General features: G+C 41.8%; 1 protein-coding gene across 1 annotated transcript in view; it reads right to left on the bottom strand.

The window, feature by feature from the left end:
* The window catches only part of KHDRBS2 (KH RNA binding domain containing, signal transduction associated 2), a 400,529-nt gene that overhangs the window by 300,346 nt on the left and 82,021 nt on the right, over positions 1-18,162 (bottom strand). The gene's annotated exons all lie outside the window — the stretch shown is intronic.

The raw sequence follows: 18,162 nt of genomic DNA, 5'->3' as shown, positions 1-18,162 counted from the left end.
ACAGAGATGTACGCCCCATGCAGAGAGGACATTGGCATAGGAAAGGTCTGTTAATATGGTCCACTCTACAATGGTAATAAACTTTGAGGACAGATCATTTTTAAGAGAGTTGTTGGAGATATAAGAATCACCCTCCGCAATGTATATATTCATTTATTTCGACCCACTATCAGCTTGTGTGAAAGTCAGCACAATCCAGCCAAAATTAGGTACCTCTACATTCTATCAATCTCAGCAGGAGATATTTAAGCACATGCTTAACTCTCCCATTGACTTAATGGGATGTCAAAGTGCTTAATTATGGATGGATGATAGGATTTGCAGGTTTTTCAAGCACCATCAACTGTACATAAACTGTTTGAGCAAGGCAAAATGGAATGGAAAAAAATGGGTTGCAGGAAGAGCCAAGTTATTGGTTGCCATTGTCACAGAACGGAAAGTAGTAGTGCTAATATACAGCTTCAAGAACGGTGTTTTCTTTTTCAGGAACTACATTCCTTTTCTGTTTTTCCCCAACTGACAGTCAGTGTTCCATAGCTCCTGAGCATGCTCAAAACCCATCCAGCTGTTCTGTGTGTGTTTGTTTGTTTTTGTTTTTTGGGTGTTGCTGCATTAGGCTTATGTTTCCTTGAGCATGCCAATGCCTCCCTCTTTCTCAGTGGTCCTATTTTGGCTCCATTTCTGTTGGCACTCATTGCTTGAGTTCGCTGTTAGCAGAAGTGAAGAGCTCAGGATAGTTACTGGTGACAAGGTGTTCCTGACAATGACATAGCATCTCAGAACAGAAGTAATATGGTGGAAGAAACCCTATCATATATGTCATTAAAATTTGTAGGAAATGGTTGAGATATAGAGTTCTATCACACCAATGTTTTATTGTCCTTTCACCGTGCCTTGTTTACCATTTTGCCCCATGATCCTCACATGACATCGGCCTTGTCCTGCAGCCTCTTCCCCTCCCTTTTTTGTGTTTTTCTGGGGTGGGGAAAGTGCAGTATTTTTTCTCCATGTGGGATAAAACCGCCCTTCTGTCCCAATGTATTGCCATCCTTGTGCTATGTCACAGAACGTCCCTTCTTGGGTGTGTGTGCATTGAAGGCTATCTCACTGATGAAAGAGGAGGGCAGGGGTGATTCTCCCCCAGTTCATACAACCACTCAACTGGGAAAGGGGAGGGAGGGAGAGAGGGAACATGAACTCTAAAGGCAGAAATGGTGCCCAGTCGATGAAATGCTAAACTGCTAAAATGCTAGACAACAAAACCAGAGGGGAGGGGAGGGTGCTCACACCCATCACAATGTCCATCAACTACAAGAACCAATGAACTGGAGGATAAGGAGAAAGGGACGAAGCAGGGCAGGCGCAATAGCAGAAGAGCGAACAAGTGAAAACAGATTTCACTGATACAATGACGATACCAGGAAGGCACGTGAAAGGGACTAGCGCTTGACGCACTAATGAAATGGAGGTGGAAACTGTGGATCATACCTGGGGAAAAAAGTAGGTGTGATGGACCCCATACAGGGGTTCACAGAGAACAGATGGAGGGGGAAGACATACATAAAATACTAATCCACCCCCAATCATGCTCCCATTGACTCTACAGTCTATGTTATGCATTGATGGGGAACTAAGTGTAAAAAGAAATGAGAAGAAAAAACACTGTTTTTTTTTTTTTTTTTTTTTTTGCCTTCCATGCTATCATCACTCAGTCAGCTCATCTCTCTAATTATATTATGAAAAGCATTTACATGAACAGTTCTGGTAGTCATATTGCCTTTTTGTGCTAGTATGGGGTTTTTTTTTTCATTTCCAAAATATGTGACAAATGTAATTATGCGTGAAAGAAGTAAAGCATCTCCTTTGGCAGAGGCAGAAAGAATGCTAAAATATGATCTGTGCTATGCCACATCTAACCTAATTATAGTGACACCATTCATGGCTTTAGAGTTCTGTTGATGTCAGCATTTGCATTGTGTGTGAGCCCTTAATTTCAGGGCATTATTGCTTTGTTCTACATAACTTGGCTACTTTAATGTAAATGTGCACTGCATCTATCGATGGCTTATCTGAGGGTTTCCTTTGAAAGTCTCGCTTAGTTTTTAATGGGACCATAGGTCTTTTCAAACCACCTGAGCATGTATACTGACTGTGCATACCAAGGGAGCAGAATCATGGTGGCAGGCCTGGCCCCTGACATGCATGGTTCAGCAAACTGCTTGAATGGCTTCCAAGCATGTACAGTTTGCAGACACACTACTGGCTTGTTTGTTTGTTCAAAAACTGGGCTTTTTGCGAGGTTTGTAAATATGAGTATAGAACATATGCACTTAGGGTCTATGCCAGGAATGGGCAACCTCGGAAGGTCTGGACGCCATTTCACACACACATACACATGTCGACATCCCTCATAGGTCACAGTCTGCAGGCTGCCCTGAAATAAATAATGTTCTAAACCCTTTTTTCAAAGCAAAAAAATTGGCATCTTTAGGACTACAGAACACCAAAAGGGTGAAATTTGGCTTGTCTGCAAGATAAATTCGACCCTTTGGGTGTTCCATAGTGGCTGTAGAGAGCTTAGTTTGCAAACAAGCTATGTTTGACCCTTTTGGAATTCTGTAGTATTACAGATGCCATTTTGTTTCCTTAAAAAGAAATTGTTTATTTTGGAGTGCCCCGCAAATTTTGGAGCATGGCAGATGCTGTGTGTGGCCTCCAGACCCTGTATTGCCCACCCTGGTCTATGTAGACGGTTGGATGTGTGGAGGATGGGACAGGGCCTGTGATTTCTGGTATGCACCTCCTCCAATGTACATCCAGCTATACACACTAACATTGCCTAAAGAGGGCTCTTAGGTATGTTGTACACTAATCTAGCTTGTGTCTTCATTTTTCTCTTTATCCCAGTCAGATTCCATATTTTATCATTCCTATGCCTTAGGAAAAGTCACTTCATTTAAAATATTTCATTTGAAATATTTTAAAAAATATTTTATTAGCTAAATAAAATTTATTATTATTATTGTATTTATATTCCACCTTTTTTTCCTTCTTGCACAGAACCCAAGGCAGCTTACATGGTCCTCCTCCTCTCCATTTTATCCTCACAACAACCTTGTGAGGCAGGCTAGGCTGAGTCAATGACTGATCCAAAGTCACCCAGTTGAGCTTCATAACTGTGTGGAGACCTGAACCCAGATTTTACCAATCCCAGTCCAACATGCTAACCACTACACCATGGTGGCTATCTTACCCTTTTTTGGAGGAGTAGAGATGGAGTAATGGACTCAAGCTTTCCTACCACTTCAAGAAGGTGCCCCTCTCCCCATCTTGCACACAACTACACCAGTGCACTACTAATGAGAGGATATGAGTATTGAAGCCACCGTATGTCCTATTGCTGGTTGAAACTAAGGTTATTGCACTGTTTATTTATTAATTTGTTTTGTACCTTGCCTTGAGAATATTGACTAGAAGTATTACAGGTGTTTTCTAAGTCTGGATTAATTTAGATAATTTAAAAACGCCTGTCTCAAAGGAGAAGCTGGCTTTTAAGACCCCCCCCCCCCAACCTTGAGCATCCAGATCTTTCTCTGGCTGAGGTAAATATTCAGTCTGCAGAAGGGCCTACTGCAATATTTAATTTCTTTAATTTCTTTAAAACATTTTCTGGCCGCCTTTCAGGGCAGAAGCCCTCACAAGGTGGCTTACAACAATAAAACACATAAAAACAATTTAAAACATTAAAAACAATAAAAACATACACAGTAAAATAGCAGTTTAAACAATAAAAGCAAACAATAAAATCAGTGGCAATAGCAGCAAAACAGTACTCATTGTGAGAAGGCCATGGTAAAATGAAACATTTTAAGGTCTTCTTAAAAGCCTGCAAGGATAGTTCATGGCGGACCTTTCATGGACGTTTATTCTAGAGGTTTGGGGCCACCACAGAGAAGGCCCTCTCTCATGTGGACACCCACCTAATTGTTCTCACAGGTGAGCAAATGAGAAAAGCCTCTCTTTCTCATCTTAAAGTGTGGGCAGGCTGATATGGGTGAATGCGGTCCTTCAAGTTGGTCCCAAACTGTTTAGGGCTTTAAAGGTCAAAGCCAGCAGTTTGAATTGGGCTCAGAAACACACAGGTAACCAGTGCAGCTGGTGCAGTATAGGCATTATATGTAGTCAAATCGCCTTGCCCCCACCAATACTTTGGAGGCCACATTCCGCACCAGCTTAAGTTTCCAAACATCTTCAAAGGCAGCCCCCAAAACAGCACATTATAGTAGTCCAGCCGGGACATGACTAGTGCATGGATAACTGAGGCCAGGTCTGTCCTCTCCAGATAGGGCTGCAGCTGACGTATCAGCCTAAGCTGGTAGAATATACTCCTGGACAATGCAGCAACCTGGGCTTACCCAGGTAGCTCAGAGTGCAGGAAGACTCCCAAACTGCATACTTGGCCTTTTAGGGGGAGTGCAGTACCACCTAAGACCAGTTGTAAACCTCATCTGAACTAGGTGGTTTCCCAACCCACAGTAGCTCCATCTTGTCTGGATTAAGTTTCAGCTTGTTCCCCCTCATCCATCCAAAAACAGCCCCCAGACACCTGGAAATACTGCAACTTGTAAAGACTACCATTTCCAAGGAATTCTGCTATAGAAATCCTGTAGAAGGAACTCTGCTGTGTCATCATCATCATCATCATCATCAATCATCATCATCATCCCTATATTTCTTACAGAAGGCAAAACCTACATTAAACCAAAAACTCCAGACACTCAAACCCAGCCAACTATAGACCCATAACATGCCTCCCAACACTCTACAAAATTATAACTGCCACACTCACACAGAAAATTGAAGTACATCTTACCCAACACAATATACTCACAGAAGAATGAAAAGGATGGAAAAAGAAGAGCAGAGGTTGCAAGGAACAGTTAATAACAGACAGGGCCATCATGAAGCAGACAGAAAAACAGCAAAGAAACCTCCACAATTGCTCACACACTACAAAAAAGGCTTTTGACTCAGTCCCACACAATGGGCTGAAAACAGTACTCCAGATATACAAAATACAGCCCTTGATCCAAACTTCCTGATGACAATAATGGAGATATGGAGAATGACAATACACCTAACAACAGACAATGATCATTTACAAACAGATCAAAAATAAATATCAAACATGGCATCTTTCAAGGTGACACATTCAGTGCTCTATGGTTTTGTATGTGTCTCAATCCATTATTCAACACCCCTAACCACAACACCTATGTCATCAACATAAAACACCAAAAAGTAGTGAAGCACAGAATGAATCACTTCCAATACATGGACGACATCAAAATCTATGCTTCAACATTGATGGAGGTAAAAGCACTCCTAGGAATCACTGAAGAATTGACAACAGACATGAAAATGGAATTCAGGACAGCAAAATGCAAAATGCTACACATAGAAAGTGGAAAACGGAAAGAAGAAGAAACAAAAGAAACACTAAATAAAAAATGTTAGATAATGTGGAAGAAAATGAAACATACAAATATTTAGGATTCTAACAAAACACGGAAATCAACCATTCCACTGTAAAAACTCAACTAAGAATACAATATAAAGTCCACCTGCCGCAAATCCTAAAATCCAAAATCTACTCCAGAAACATTTTCAAAGTCATCGACACCTATGCGATACCCATCCTCGCATACTCATTCGGAATCATACACTGGTCACACACTGAACTTGAAGAAATAAACAGACTCAATCATACTGAACTCATGAAACAACACATTCTCCATCCCATTTCATGCATTGAAAGAATCAGTAGGAAAGAAGGAGGAAGAGGTTTACTCTAGACATCAACACAAATCATGCTAATCAGATAAAATCACTCAGAGAATTCTTTCACACTAAAAAATAAAGCCAGAGTAAAAGCAGATAAAAATTGCATGCCACTCATCCTAATGCTACAAAATGAAGACTAAACATGATTGCTCACACTCACAGAGAAAAAAGAAAAATGGGCACCAAAAACACTATATGGGAAGCATTACAACATAATACAGAACCCACAAATAAACAAAGAACAATCGCGTGAATGGCTAATAAAGGGTGAACTATTTCTTGAAACAGAAGGATTCCTAATAGCCATACAGTATCAAGTTATAGCAACCAATAACATTGTAACAACAGATTCACGTAGAAAATGTCATCATTTCCAAGAAACAATAGATCATGTAACAGAAGGATGTAAAATTCTGGAAAGAATGGACTATACAGACAGATACAATACAGTTACAAAAATAATTCACCAAAAACTGGCCATGAAATTCAACCTCATCAAACAACCTACACCATACTATACATACTGACCCAAAACAATATTGGAAAATGCAGATAATAAAATATTCAGTTCATATGGTCAAGACAATACCTTGCAACCGACCACACATAACAGTTATAGACAAAAAAGAAAAACACACTTACCTCATTGACATAGTAAAACCTAATGACAAAAATGTTATAGAAAAGGAAGAGGAAAAGATAGAAAATATACACTACTGGCCATGGAAATTAAAGGGCTATGGCAACAGGAAAAGGTTACAATTATTCTGTTAGTCACATCAGTCACTGGCATCACATCAAAAATTATTTTACAGAAAACCTTCAGAAACTGGGCCTACCAAAATACATCCACACCAACATTCGGAAAGCAGTCATACTTAAAAAATATTTAATAGTCAAGAAATTCTTGAATCAATAAAAGACAGCATGACTTTGCAAAGCCTGTTATGTCCTTTTAGAAAAACTGCCATGAACGAGAAAAGAGAGAGATGATGATATTTCAGATTTTTCAGGTGTTTTACAGCAAATTTAATTATATATTCCCAATATCCCCCCCCAATCCTCCCCTACTCCCAGCTCTGTACTTATTGAACAAAAAGAAGAGGTGGGGAGAAAGCACTGGCTACTATGGGATGGTATAGCATTCATTTCCCATGCTTCCTTGATTGGCTCAAGAGCAATTGGCTCTTTTATGGATCAATCTAGGGAGGGACTGGGGTAGTTCGCTATCTCTACTTTTGACAACATTCTCTCTCTCTCTCTCTCTCTCTCTTTCTCATGCTTCACTTACAATCTGCAATAAAGGAACAAGGGAAGCTATATTCTTCCTTGAAGACTAGAAGTGCTATGAATTGGCAGGGGAAGAGGGATGGGGGTGGAATCACCCAGTATTTATAACTGGAAAAACTTGCAAGAGAAACTGCCCATGCTGCCTTCAAACCATAATATATAATGAAGGTGCCTCCTTATTGGTTTGGGTTTTGCTGAACAAAGGGAAAACAATTTGGCAAAAGGATGCAGCAGATTAAGGTATAAACAGACTTTGGGCCAGATGGTCCCCTTAGCCTTCCTAGTACTACAAAATGCAGTCGAGAGAGAAGCCAGCCACATATACACTGGAGAGAAAGTGTCAGACCCAATACTGAAAGCAGATGTTCCCTTGCTGCAAGCTATGCAGATCCTCCCTTAGTGGCAAAATACAGCTAGCTTTGTAACAATATCCATGGCACAGCAAAGAGAAAAAGGGTGACAACTATGGCCACATCCAACTAAAAATAACAACCAAGTGGAACGGTGCTGAATATTGCTCAGTACTGTGAAATTAACCCGACGACAAGGATGGTCAGCCATGATAAAGGGCCACCCTTGATTGATAGTGCTGATCCAATAGGACACATGTAGCATGGCAGATCATTTAAACATGAAGTTGCTGCTATCTTTATGATCAAGACCAATCCAGTCTATACTGAACATTAAAAGAGTTTGTCTGTGCAGATTATTGTCAAAAATCCCTGTACATCAAAAGATTGTGAGTGGAGAAGGAAGCATAGAATAAAGATGCAGACACCAGAAATTGGGTTAAACTAGAGCCTCTTTATTTGAATAATATGGGTAGTTCACCCCTCCCTGTGAAAGTGCGGGAATCGATGTGTCCTTTTTCAGGCCACTTGCCTGGCTTTATGGGTGAGCACTCTCCAAAGCCAGGAGTTGTGTAAAACCCAGCTCCTTTCTTATATGCCACTCTGCAAGTGTGGGGAGACCGCCTCACGTCATCCCCTCCCTGTGCCTCACAGCTGAGGGTAGGTGAGACAGGCGGGTCTCCAAATGCAAACCATATCCTGACACGGGAGCTCACGGTTTCCTTGGAGCAGGTCCTCTGGATATGCCAATCACCCAAAGGTGCCATAGTGCTCACCGTCCCTATCCTGATATTGCTAATTCCTGCACATCCCTGTAACCAATCACCTACTTATCCACCCTCCACCTTAGCAATTCCAGTATGAAGTAGGAAAAAACCTCCCACTTTAATGGGAGGAAAAATTCCTACTCAGCCCTCCTTCCAAAGGGAGCAGCTGGCTAATCCCACACTAGATTAAGGGAGAGAGGGTGGGAGCTGAGTCAAAAGAGGCCAAGGGTTTAGGTGGGCTGGCTCTTATAGTCCCAGTCCCAGCCCCACCCTGCTTTCAAAGACACACGTGCCTTCATTCTCTTCCCCACTGGCAATGGCCACTTCCCATCCAAGCCGTTCCAGCTGGGCGGGTATCGGGTTTGCTGCAGAGGCTGTCATTGAGTTGCAGATGACGTTTTAAACCATCACTTCTCTTTGTTTCATTAAAGCACTCAGGGCCTATAAATCATTACTAACATAATTAACAAAACACACAGCAGCACAATTTAAGGCCAGACACAGAAATGCATGAACACAATTAAGTATGATGATGATGATGATGTGGACTGAATTAAAAATATGGTTTGATAAGGGCATTTATATGAGCTATAAATTCAAATCTCACCAACCATGAACACACTAGGCAGTCAACTACATATATGGAATTGTTGTAATGATTGCTGAGATAATAAATGTGTGAAGCGCTTTGAATACTTGAAGTGTGCTATATAAAGGATAAATATTATTATAGGAGCCTGCACCTAAAAGGCTCCTATTATCTAGAACACTACAGAATATAATCACTGCAGTGGTTACTCTTCTATCTTCAGGAAGACTTGCTACATCAAGCTACCTGTTGAGGAACCCTGGCATAGAATCTGTGTGTGTCGTAAATTCACACTTAGTTCACCCTGGACACTAGCCAGGGCTTTGGGGCTGTGACATCTCATTACATTAGCTCAAAGGATGTCTTAGATCGCACCCAGTACACTCCTGTCCCTTGATCAAGAGCAGGCAATTCTTTTACTGCTGAGGGCCATATTTCATCAAGATGTCAGAAATATATCCCATGTGCTCCATAACCCCCTTCTCTACCACCTCTCTTCATACTAAAGCTACCCATGTCCCATCCCGTCTGTCTTTATTTGTTAGGGTGAGCATGCTTGCTTAATGATGAGTCTACTCTGGGTTTGGGGAGAAGGGTCTATCCTGTATTTTTGCAGGAATCCTGGATCTTATATTGGATTCCTGGATGCAGTTTGGTTTAGGACCAGGATTTGAGGAGAATGATAAGATATATCAGTTGTTCAAAGGAAAAAAAACGACTCTGGATTAATCTTATGTCCATGGGCAAATCAACATGTGTGTATGTGTGTGAGTGTGTGGGCATGTCTAAATGGGGCAATATCCCTGGGATCGCCCTGGGATCAATCATCCCTGTGCATCCACATGACGCACAGGGGATCCCAGGGACAGGGAGGGATGATCCCTCCCTCGCCCTGGGATAACCGGGACAGCTTTAATCCTGACTTTTCCCATGGTCTCGGGATTGTCCCAAGACCATGGGACATGTGTGCAGCCATCCCGGTTTCATCCCGGCTCCTTGCAAGTAACTGTGAGGAGCCAGGAACTGGGCATGGAGCTCCTCAGGAGCTCCGTGCCCATCAGGGGTGGGGTGGGGGAGTGGGAGGGATTTTTTATTTTAAAAACTTACCTTTTTGCTGGAGCACTCAAGCGCTCATCTTCCCAAAAAAACATGGCGGGTGTGACATCCTCCATCCTCCTGGGATGTCACACGCTGCATGTAGACTGAGGGGGAGGATCTCGTGATCATCATATCACGAAATGCTCCCCTCTCCGGTGGTAGGTCTAGCCATGCCCTGTGTGTGTCTAAAAGTCTATGGCTGTTTTCTCATGTCATTGACTGCATTGCCTGTCATGTGAGGTTGGGGAGGGGTAGAGAAGTGAGGACATGTGTGCCATTCCTACCACTAGGTATGTAATTAGGTCACTGCACAAGTCTTGTGGATGTCATAACCTTGTTGAGATCTTGAGGAGAGTCTGTCCTTATTGATCAGCTTCACTTCCACAAATCAGGTGGATAACATTAGGTGGTGAGAGTTCCCACCCTCACCCCCAAGGCTCTCCAAAACTTTGTGACTGAGCTGAACACTGTTGTGAGGTGAACACTAATCTCCTCATCTTAAGACTTTGCCCACTGCAGGTCGCATAAGCTTTCATGTAATAGCTTATGATAACTTAGGCAGCCAAAACCTCCCTGGAAACAAGAGGACCAGTTTTAGGGCCAGAAGCCCTTACTGCATCTCCTGCTCCACTCGCTGTTTGGTGTTTTTCTTCTTCCTCTGCTCTTCGAACAAGACAGCGTGCTCCTTGTCTTAGTGCAATGCTGCAGCTGTGTGGGATTTCTGCTTGAGTGAGAGCCTCAGGTCAAACTGGATGAGATCAAAGGAGAGAGATCTCACCTTGGTGAGTCTGCCCTTTGGCCCCACCCTGTCCAGCCCATCAGAGTACCGATTGGCTCAGCGGGCTTCTCCCTGAGAAGGTGCCAACATTGCTCCTTGCCCACTTGTCCTCCCTTCGCTGCTGGCCTGCGCGCCTGCACAAATCGCAGCTCCCCAATAAGCGGGGAGCTCTACTTCAGTAATAGAATTCAAATTGCAAGGAGGGATACTGGTATTCCCACCCATTATATGCTTTAATTCAAAGGTTTATTCCAAATATTATCTTGGGGAACCATAAATTGGAGGGTTCTAGAATGGAAATGTGAAAGTATTGAATGTTGTATGTAACCATGTATTGCCATTTAATGGATTGGGGACCCAAATAAAGTACAATATATAATGGATATATAAGTGTTGGGAACAAGTATGGCTTCTTGGTCAATCTGATCTTCACTAAAAAATTTGGTCTTTTGCTCAGGATATAGAGACTCTGAATGATGTGGAAGAACTAATCAGAAGACGGAAGACTAAACCTATCTCAATGATTCTATTAGATACATATGATTCTATTAGAAGACAAGTGTAAATCTCAGTACCGGTGACAGGTGAGATGTGCTGAATAGGGTGCAGAAGATGGGAAGCATTCTGTATGAACTTTTGAATACCACCACTAGATATCAAATGGTCTATAGCTTCTTGCAGGCATCCCTACTCATGCGTTGTCCACTGTGTGGGGGGAATGGAGACATATTTGCTATTCCTGCTACCAGATTCCTAATGGTCTCTTCAAGCATTTCATCCTCACACATTACCCATCATGTGAGGGGCCCTGATGACATCGTCACCATTCCTGCTTCCCTCCCTCATTTTCCCAAGGCCCCAGCCTTGCCATCCCCCACACAAATAGGACCGATCATGCAAGGTTCTAAATTATGCAGTCAGTCTCCTTCAGTAGTGCAAGCTCCATGTTACATTCGCCCCAAACACCTGGGCTGACAGCGACACGATGGAGAGGTGCATCCTCACTTTCCACCCTCATGTAGGGCTCCATCCAACAAGTGTTTTATTGTATGCTCATTACTGGGCACTCATGGATTTTTCGCAGGTCCCTCACATGACATCTGCCTCCCGCACCCCTTCCACCCCTTCCGGCCTTCCTTGGACCACAAGAAAAATCACAGAAAGTCAGAAATATTTTTAAAACCGGAAGTTGCTGCTCTTCCTGCTGTGTGCAGGAGAAGCAGAGTGATTAGAATGCCCAACTGAATGGGCCTCATCCTCATTGTTTACTTCCTGTTTTGAAACAGGAAGTAACTGAGCAACAAAACCATGAGCGGAGAAGCAACGGTAGGGAGCGTGTTTTTTCACGTGTGATGGACCCTGTAATAGGAATGGGGCTTATCTATAACTCAGATGTGGTAGCAACAATAGGACTGGAGGGAACTGAAAATAATAATATACCAGGACATAATTTGCTGTGACTGTTATTTCTGTTAATAAATCAGAATTTGATGTTAGGCAGGAACTTGGATTTCTTGTTGGATTGGAAGATGCTGAAATAATAGATAACAGAGATTTGTCTTCTTGCTTGGAGGGCCCCACAAAAAGAACTCCTTGATCTCATGGTAGGTAAACTACATTGTTAGTCAGCCAATTCTATATAGACCCAGTATTATAGAATGGCCTCTCAGCGGTTGTACACTGATCAACAGTACATCTCCAATTTATTCTGCTTGAGAGACTAGCTGCCTTTGGCTCTTCCTCAACTGCCATTCCACAAGGTTTCAGAACAGAAAGAGAGACAGGAAGTGGGGCTATAGCTAGGGTGACCAACTGTCAGGATTTCCCCGGATTTGTCCTGGTTTTTGTTCTTTCCATGGTGTCAGGGGGGATTTTCTATAATTTTCAATAATGTCCTGGAATGACACACCTTCCCCTTTAAGGCTGCCATTAGCATGGCAGGAGGGAGTGACATGCTTTCTTGAGGCACATCATTCCCCCACCCCGAGCTCCAATTGAGGTCTTAAAGGGGAAAGTGGGTCATTCGTGGACATTATAGAAAAGGCCCCAATTGGAGTGGATGGTGGTGGTGCAGAATGAAATCCTTTCCCCTCCTCCACTCCAATCGGGTTCTTTAAGGTGGCGGGGGAATAACGTACTTTCTGCAGGACTCAGAAAGCTGCTTCCCCCCACACACACTAGGTGTCCTCTTTTTCGGTTTCCCAAATATGGTCACCCTACTATAGCACTGGCTCTATAGAGAAGAGCACCTTTTGATTCCTCCTCTCCCTGAAGTGTTTTCATCCCAGCTGGTCACTATAAGAACTTTATCACTTTAAGAACAAGTGCTTGAGTTGGCTTTGTTACCTTTTCCTCCTTCGTTTTTCCTTTTGCATTGTGTGACTGTAAGGCTGAGGGCATGGATCTCATTTTTTTTTTAAAAAAAAAAGATAAGCAAGTCACTCTTGGAGCCTTTTCAGCTGCAGAGCGGTGTAAAATGCTTTAAATAAATATATTCCTCCATCTTTAGGAAAATGAAAACCCCAATTATTCTGAGCATTTTGGCAATAAGTTGGTTTTGAAATCTGATTTTTGTAGGACCTAAAAGTTTACAATGCTGTAATGGGATGGTGCCTATTGTACAAGATGATCAAACGAGGGGGGTTATAGGGCTTGTAGACTTTGCCGAGTGAGCCAGACCATTTTATATTTTGACTTCAGGTAGAGGAAGGATAGAAATTATAGATATAGATATACTGTGTATATATATAATATATAGTTGCATATATGTTTTTTCACTTACTTTTAAGGTATGCTTTCCCATAATTTGGTTATTTGATATTAGATGGGATATACTTTGCCATATGCAATGGAGAATAACACACACACCCAAATTGGTGTTTTAAACAAATGACACTACAACTGAACATTAGAGGGAGCTAGCAAAATTACAACTCTGGGCATGTCTACACCAGCCATTTATCCCGGGATCGTTCCGGGATCATCCCTGTGTGCATCCAAATTACACACAGGGGATCCTGGGAGAAGGCAGGGATGATCCCTCCATTTACCTGGGGTAATCCTTAGGTGTAGAAAGGGCCTCAGGCTAATCCTACACCCACATACTTGGGATTTGAACTCCTAGGTAGGGATTCATAAGACTGTGTTCCAAAATACTTCTGGAGATCACTTTGTCCTGGAATTCTTTTTCTAAGGAAACCCATCGGACCGGTTAGCCATTTTATCCCTTTGAATCTATGATGCTTTCCTGTGCTATGTATATGTTCTTTGATTCATATTTCTGCAATGATTTGTTACATAGGTACTTTGCTCTCTTTTTTATGTTAACAGAATGATTATGAATTTGTTTCCAATCCCCTCAACTTTGCCTGGGCTGAATGATAGATAAAAACTAATTCCAGCATCTGTACAATTCAGCAAGGGCCTTATTGAGTTCTTGACAACAGAAATCCAAAAGAGGGTGGAAAGAAAGCTCGTAACGCTAGTCTGCTTGGCTTCTCTAAATTCTGACAGCAGGACTTCTCTTTCCTCAGGACATCCCATCTCCCAATGCCAAACCAATGATGTTCCCACTGCCTGTTTTCCTCTTATCATAGAATCATAGAATAGCAGAGTTGGAAGGGGCCTACAAGGCCATCGAATCCAACCCCCTGCTCAATGCAGGAATCCACCCTAAAGCATCCCTGACAGATGGTTGTCCAGCTGCCTCTTGAATGCCTCTAGTGTGGGAGAGCCCACAACCTCCCTAGGTAGCTGATTCCACTGTCGCACTGCTCTAACAGTCAGGAAGTTTTTCCTGATGTCCAGCGGAGACTCACTTAAAAATGCTCCTAAACTCCCAAAGCATTCCGAATAAATGTGATAAATGTGCCAACGACTGCTACAAAAGTCGGATGGATAACTGTCAGGATAGGATAGGAGAGACATTGGAAAGAGGGGAGACGACCGGGTGGGGTGGGGGGGAGAATCAGCACCGTCACTAGCGAAGCTCCCCTGGAATGACAGAACAAGGGCAGTAAAACTCGGCCTTCAAATCAGATACAGTGAAGCGCATAGTCTGGTGTAAATGTGATTTACAGGGAGAAGCTAGCTGGGAAATGAGAAGTGGGTTGCACCAAACAAACCCCCAAACCCTCCTAAATTTTATTTGCATCTTCAGCTAGAGAGATGATTGAGAAGATGATGATTTACTTATTTATGTATTTACTTACAGTATATATACCACTCTCCATTCAAAATTTCAGAGTGGTGTACAAGATAAAATTAAATAAAAGCAGAATAAAAACACATTGCAATGGGATTTTTATATATAAAAAAGCAGCATGCAAAGTAAACCATGGCTGGTCATCAAGGGAAGGCTTCCTGAAACAATGACATTTTCAGGAGGTGCCAAAAGGAATACAAAGGTGGTGGCTGCCTGACCTCCAGAGGAAGGGAATTCCATAGGAAGGGGGCCACCACACTGAAGGCTCTTCTTCAGTTTGTTTTCAGATTTTTTGAATGACCACCAGTGGGGCTGTAGGATTTGGGAGGCCCTTGGACAAGAGGTCTTCAGCAGGCTCCCTACTCTGGGTTGGCTCATCTGCTCCTTGTTAATATCGCTGCTGCCCATTTACTTGATCTTTCTGTCTGGGCCTCGAAGGAGAAGAGCAAAGCAAGTGTCACAGTCTCCCTCCATTTTCTGCCTCAGTATCTTGTTCTCGTGCAAGTTCTAAAAGGCCAGATTCATCAACTTAATACTGCCTCTGAGTTTAAGATAGCCATAAAGACTAATCTCTTCCAGCCGGCCTACCCAGATAAGAATTTTAAGATGTTGTGATTGTTATTTAAATATTGTATCGGTTTTATATCCTCTTTTAACCAGTTTTATGTAGTGTAGTTGTATTTAATGTTATTCCCCATCTCAATCCAGAGAGAGTGGCGGGTAAGAAATTATTATTATTATTATTATTATTATTATTATTATTATTATTATTACCTTTTCAATACAAAAAAGAGTGTTATAAAAGATATTCCACATATAGGCTGAGTGGCCCTTAACCCAAGGCAGAGATGTACAGGAGACAATGCAAGCTGAAGCAACCTAGTATATGCAGAATATGGGAGGTGCTGCCAAAGCATCTCTGATTCCCAAAAGAAGCACAGTGCAGACACATACTTAGATAGTGATGCTACAGAACATTATCAATTTAGGAACAGTGCAACAGCCTAACAAGGCAGTAATAGGCAGTTCTCTAACACTGCATATTTCTAATGCCTTTTACCATTTTGATGATTATCCTTCATCAATTTTATATTCACTATTCAGGAGGTAAATGCCATCTTGGAATCAATGCACCTCTCTCTCTTTTTTTTACACACCTCTCATTTGGGTCGATCGGCTTCTTTTACCCATTGTAATTTATTGCTATTGCTGATGAAAGGCTAAAGTGAAAAGTGGAGAATGTAATCAAAGCTAATAGTAGGGCCAAATACCATGTGACAATAAATCAGCAGGAAAAATTGCACTAGAGATAAATGGAGGTGTTTACCATCTCAGTTTGAATACTGCCAGTACAACAACTATTTGTGTAAAATACAAGGCTGCACAGGGGAAAATAGCACTCCTTTACTTCATCTAAAAAGAACACCCCACCAACCGACCTCCCGCCTGGATCTTTGTTACGCAGATCGGTACTGAGGGGTTTTGGTTTGGGGAAGTGACATCTTCTAGACTTGCTTACAATCACATGGATTCCTTTGAGATGCATTTTTTTTTTACTTCAAAGTAAGTGAGTGGGAAGAAACTAAATTATTGTACGCGAAGTACTGTAGCAAGCAATGCGAGAATTTTCAGATTACGTTGTTCAATTTTCTATTATGTTGTTCATTTTATTTTAAATTGAGAAATCATTTAATAATACTGAGAAAAAAAATCCTTTATTTGTTTGGAATGAGAGTGGTTATTAAGTTGGCAGAGCTAAAGAAAGTAAACCATCCTCCTATTTTGCCCCATCAGCTTGGAGTCACAATAGGACGCTTTCGCCTTTTCTCCCCTTATTTAGATACTTGCTCTTTATATATCAATCTGTTGTCCTGCTCAAAAGAGCACTGATTGGTTGGTGGCTGACAAATCAAAGTTAAGAGCCCTGCCCTTGGAGTTTGGAGTAGCTGAACAGAGGAACATAAGAGTTCAGAATAGTCTTAGAAACGTTAACTTTTGTGGATGTGATTGCATTTGCTTATTCCTCTACTGTCAAAATGGAGATATTTATAAACTCATTGGAAGAGTGACCTGTTATTGCTCTTAAATGAAACTCGGGCAAATAAATTAATAGCACTATAATACTACTAATATTTGGAGTAAGATCCAGAACCTGCCTTCTATGAATGGAAAGTGCCTCTGTCCAATTTTGGGAAGTGGGGAGAATCTCCCCTCTCCTCCAAACCACAGCTCACCCCATTCATAAGAATCCTCTGATTCTCTGTGTAGCATTTTCTGGGAGGTAGAAGGGCTGCCAAAGGTTGGGAAGTTTGCTTCTGCCAGCCCACTGGCCCATGCCTAAACTGGACTACTTTGTTGGTACAGCTAGTGGGATGGAGGTCTCAGACCCTGATTTTTATGTTACTTTCCTTAAAAGATGCAGAAGTGATCATGAGTAACTGCTGCATACAATGTGGGCCTGGGCAGTTAAGATGAATGGAAACTGAACAAACATTGACACGGATCAAACAGCCAAAAAGACAACCTTAGTTGTTACAATCTATTTTCAAGACAAATCCAATATGTTTTCTCCTGCAGAATCATTCTTGGAAAGAAGATCTCTGCTGGAACAGTGTTTTGGTAGATTGAACAACTAGAGATCGAAGAACTAGTGATTTTTGAACTTGCTAAAATTTTCTATAATGCAATTTCAAGCTTGTTTCAACTCACTCCTGTTTTTGTTCTATTTTTCAACTTGTTCAAATGGGAAAAGTGTTCATTTCAAATGGGAAAAATGTGCAGTTCTATGTATATTTTTTTCAAAAGCCTGCACTTTCTCCCCATTGACGAAAGCATAAAAATGCTTTTTAAGTTTTTGTTGAAAAATGCACATTCTTTTGACATGATTGCAGTATTTCTGGGGTGGGGAATCTATTGCTCATGCTCACGTTCATGATTGTGCACATGGGATTTCCAGCTGATTTTTGGTAATAAACGAAATGCTCATGCAATCTTATCATTAACATTTCTTTGGAAGTCAGTGGGCACAACTCACCCTGAGTGAAGTCAAAGGGGAAACTGCCATTAATTTTAATAAGTGACACATAGGATACCAGGTCAGATTTGCATCAGCTCTCCATGTTCTCAGGCAGAAGTTTTCCTCTCACCACTGATCCTTTAACTGATGATGCCAAAGACTGAACCTGGAACCTTCTGTATGCAAAGCATGTCCTCTATTACTGAGCTATGGTCCCTGACCCTGG

The sequence above is a fragment of the Elgaria multicarinata genome, chromosome 4 (genome assembly GCF_023053635.1).
Source record: "Elgaria multicarinata webbii isolate HBS135686 ecotype San Diego chromosome 4, rElgMul1.1.pri, whole genome shotgun sequence".
NCBI classification, from domain to species: domain Eukaryota; kingdom Metazoa; phylum Chordata; class Lepidosauria; order Squamata; family Anguidae; genus Elgaria; species Elgaria multicarinata.
Note: the sequence above shows the minus strand (reverse complement) of the source record. Positions and strands in the feature narration are given on the sequence as shown.